Genomic DNA, 5000 nt, shown 5'->3' with positions numbered 1-5000 from the left:
GCTGACGGCTGGTAACTGTGCAGGGGCGGATCTAGCAAAGTTTAGCCAGGGGGGCCGATAGGGCATTAACAGGGAAAAGGGGGCACAAAGACATACTTTTCTTTCTTATTCTCATTTAAAATGTCTAGCTTTTAATAAATAATTATCTGACAGCCAAAGTTTTAATTTGATGCAAAATGAATAGAAGTCCATTACTGTATATAGTAACTATTAAGTCTAATATATATATATATATATATATATATATATATATATATATATATATATATATATATATATATATATATATATATATATATATATCCTAGTAAGCTATAGTACTTTTTCCTTTGTGAAGGTACCATCTGTGCAGTCTGCAATTTTGTTGAAGAAAGATGTTGAATCTATTTAATATTTCTTGAAAAATAATTGATTTCTGTGCATTTTTTTTCCACACTGCATCAAATTAAGGTTGATTACGTCGATTAAGCATCATGAGGTGGAGCGTGAGGGGTGGTTCCCTATTTTTTATTTATTTATTTTTGTTGTTGCTGGGAGTTGGAACCCTATTAGTTAGGTTGCTTAATATTTATGCTAAGTACTCTTTAAAATACCAGAATAGGGAGGATGGTGTAGGTTTAAGTTTATTAGATTGATCAGTATTGCTGAACTATGAAATATTTTTTTTGGATACAGGTATAACAGAATAGCTTTAGTGTAGTTGTTGTTTTAAACTTGAGTATGAACTTATACAAAATGCAGCAAGATATTTAAAAAACAGTTTTGTTGATTAAAAAACACTATATCGGATTCATATCGGTATCGGCAGATATCCAAATTTATGATATCGGTATCGGACATAAAAAAGTGGTATCGTGCCATCTCTAATATATGTATATATACAGGAGGAGAATAGGAGAGAATAAACCAGCTGTTCTCCACAGAACCAGCAAAGGTGTACTCTCAGTGGCAAGGGAACAATAAGAGAACAGCACCACCAAGGCTGGAGACGGAGCAATACTGGAAGAGCATATGGGAGAAGGATGCAACCCATAACGGCAATGCTCAGTGGCTAGAGGATCTGAGGGCAGACCACAGCGACCTCCCTGAACAGGGTCCAGTAACCATCACAGTGGCAGATATCCAAGAAAGGGTCTCCAGTATGAAGAGTTGGACAGCACCAGGGCCCGACATGGTTCACGCCTACTGGCTGAAGAAGCTGACTGCACTCCACGAGCGTCTGGCAGCACAAATGAACCAGCTGCTAGTTAACGAGAGACACCCGGAATGGCTAACCGAAGGCCGGACGGTCCTGATCCCCAAGGACCCCAAGAAGGGACCGGTCCCCTCCAACTACCGACCAATAACCTGCCTCAGTACTACATGGAAGCTCCTGTCAGGCATCATATCGGCTAAGATGAACAGGCACATGGGTCAATACATGAGCGGGACACAGAAAGGAGTTGGCAAGAATACCAGAGGCGCAAAACACCAGCTACTGGTAGACAGAACAATCAGCCGAGACTGCAAGACCAGACTGACCAACCTGTGCACTGCCTGGATTGATTACAAGAAGGCCTATGACTCAATGCCCCACAGCTGGATACTGGAATGCCTAGAATTGTACAAGATCAATGGGACCCTAAGAGCCTTCATCAGGAACTCAATGGGGATGTGGCGTACAACACTAGAGGCCAACTCCAAGCCCATAGCACAAGTCACCATCAAGTGCGGGATCTACCAAGGAGATGCTCTGTCCCCACTGCTGTTCTGCATAGGCCTGAACCCCCTCAGTGAGATCATTAACAAGACTGGCTATGGATATGGAACGGAGCAGTTGTCAGCCACCTCCTGTACATGGATGACATCAAGCTGTATGCCAAGAGTGAACGAGACATCGATTCACTGATCCACACTACCAGGCTATACAGCAATGACATTGGAATGTCGTTCGGACTGGAGAAGTGTAGTCGGATGGTAACAAAGAGAGGGAAGGTAGTCAGAACTGAGGGGATTGAACTACCAGAAGGCAACATTGCAGACATAGAGGACAGTTACAAGTACCTGGGGATCCCGCAGGCAAATGGGAACCATGAAGAGGCCGCTAGAAAAGCTGCAACCACCAAGTACCTGCAGAGGGTCAGGCAAGTCCTGAGGAGTCAGCTGAATGGTAAGAACAAGATCCGGGCCATCAACACGTACGCCCTGCCCGTGATCAGGTACCCTGCTGGGGTAATAGGCTGGCCAAAGGAGGAGATAGAAGCCACTGACATAAAGACAAGAAAGCTCCTTACCATGCATGGAGGGTTTCACCCCAAGTCCAGCACCCTGAGGCTGTAGGCTAAGCGGAAGGAAGGGGGCCGGGGACTGGTGAGTGTCAGCACCACAGTCCAGGATGAGACAACGAACATCCAAGAATACATTGGGAAGATGGCCCCAACTGACCGAGTGCTCAGTGAATACCTCAGGCAGCAGAAACCCAAGAAAGAGGAGGGAGACGAGGAACCATCATGGAAGGACAGGCCCCTGCACGGTATGTACCACCGGCAGATAGAGGAGGTGGCTGATATCCAGAAATCCTACCAGTGGCTGGACAAAGCAGGACTGAAAGACAGCACAGAGGCACTAATCATGGCAGCACAAGAACAAGCTCTGAGCACAAGATCCATAGAGGCTGGGGTCTATCACACCAGGCGAGACCCCAGGTGTAGGCTGTGTAAAGATGCCCCAGAGACAATCCAGCACATAACAGCAGGGTGCAAGATGCTAGCAGGCAAGGCATACATGGAACGCCATAACCAAGTGGCCGGCATAGTGTACAGGAACATCTGTGCCGAGTATAACCTGGAAGTCCCGAGGTCAAAATGGGAGATGCCCCCAAGGGTGGTGGAGAATGACCGAGCTAAGATCCTGTGGGACTTCCATATATAGACGGACAAAATGGTGGTGGCTAACCAACCGGACATAGTGGTGGTAGACAAACAGAAGAAGACGGCCGTAGTGATCGATGTAGCGGTTCCGAATGACAGCAATATCAGGAAGAAGGAACACGAGAAGCTGGAGAAATACCAAGGGCTCAGAGAAGAGCTCGAGAGGATGTGGAGGGTGAAGGTAACGGTGGTCCCCGTGGTAATCGGAGCACTAGGTGCGGTGACTCCCAAGCTAGGCGAGTGGCTCCAGCAGATCCCGGGAATAACATCGGAGATCTCTGTCCAGAAGAGCGCAGTCCTGGGAACAGCTAAGATACTGCGCAGGACCCTCAAGCTCCCAGGCCTCTGGTAGAGGACCCGAGCTTGAAGGATAAACCGCCCGCAGGGGCGTGCTGGGTGTTTTAAGTTATATATATATATATATATATATATATATATATACACACACACACACACACACACATACACATATATGTATATATATATATATATATATATATATACACACACACACATACACATATATGTATATATATATACACACATCAGCTTGTTAGTGTCGGTAATCGTGGTTGTAGGTATTGCCCGTAGTGCTGCATTAACATCATCTAGCAGACTTTCTGAGGGTACTTCACGTAATCTTGGTAACCGGCTACGGGGGATCCAGGTTTCAAGCTTGGCCATGATCCTATTTTTCAGGTCAGTTCCTCTCGCACTCAACGATCCTTCTCCTATCGCAGTTGGGGCTATGTACCCAATCTCGGGTGGGGGTGATGATATCGCCCCCCTGACCTGGCGTCCTGACTCCTCCTTGCCGTAGCATTTGTGTTGTACCTCGTCAATCTCTAGCTGTGAGAGCAGTCCCTTCTTTCGATAGTTGGAACAATGAGCTACTAGTTGTTTCGCCGTCATTGTGGATGTTGGGTATCGAAGAATCCATAGGTCCCTCATCCTATTCATGTAGCCCCTTCCGCCGGGGTTACTTGCGTAGTAGCATTCCAACTACGCCCTGTTTTCGTCTCTTGCCCACCGATGCCTTCTTGTTCCAGTAGCCCACTTTTCGTCAGGGTGCCCTGGTTCCTCAACACCTGACGCGGACCTTGTTGATCCGGGCGATGTCCGAGCCGGCATGCCTTCATATTTATCTGTCTCGCTCATGTCTGCGGTAGGCTTGCTTAGCATAGGGGGTCTAGCCTTAGGATACAGACGCAGCTAGCAGATCCAGCTAGCAGCTGGATAGGGTATATATATATTAGGGGTGCAACGATATTCGTATCGATATTGAACCGTTTGATACAGTGCTTTCGGTTCGGTATGCATATGTATTGAACAATACAAAATTTGTAATTTATTTCATCAACTTTCCTTCTGATGATGCTGTCTGTGTTGAGCGCTCAGTGAATCTGCGTTCGACTACTCCGCCTAGGCTACACTGTCGAGCGCAGATCCACTGAGCGCTCAACACAGACAGCATCGTCAGAAGGAAGAACGCAGGGCAAGCTAGCGAGACAGAAGTTAAGCTCCCCTTGCAACATGGACCTCCCCCACCCTCATTCAGATGTGGCGTTTGGAATTATTTTGGTTTTCATGTGACGTATGACCCTGAAGGTAAGCGCGTCATGGACTAAAGTAAAACAGTATGTTGGATGTGCCACGCAATGCTCAATTACATGGGTGGGAACTAGTGTGTTAGCGCAGTTAGCTCGTTAACGTGTTGGCCGTCTAGCCCCATGCACGGGGCGATCAGGGGTAGCTCGTTAACGGAGATTTGCCGTGTTGTGGCGTTAACGTCATTTCAACGAGATTAACCTGACAGCACTAGTGGGAACACAACGAATACGACTGCACATTTACATCATCCTAGTGCAAAAACAACAAGCATGCATGCTACAAACTTTAGCCGAGTCATTTAGACAGCCGTTAGCACATGAGTCTCCTTATGGGGACCTGATATGTTTAATATGCTGCTGAGAATATAGCCCAGAAGAAGCGTATAGTATAGCTTTTATTTTGGAAAGAGCCATTTCTCTGTAATAAACTCTCTTTTCCAAAGATGCATGATTCCTCAATCAGATACAGGGCTCGCAATAT

Source organism: Rhamphochromis sp. 'chilingali', assembly GCF_963969265.1.
Source record: "Rhamphochromis sp. 'chilingali' genome assembly, chromosome: 9".
NCBI classification, from domain to species: Eukaryota; Metazoa; Chordata; class Actinopteri; order Cichliformes; family Cichlidae; genus Rhamphochromis; species Rhamphochromis sp. 'chilingali'.
This window is presented reverse-complemented; position numbering follows the sequence as displayed.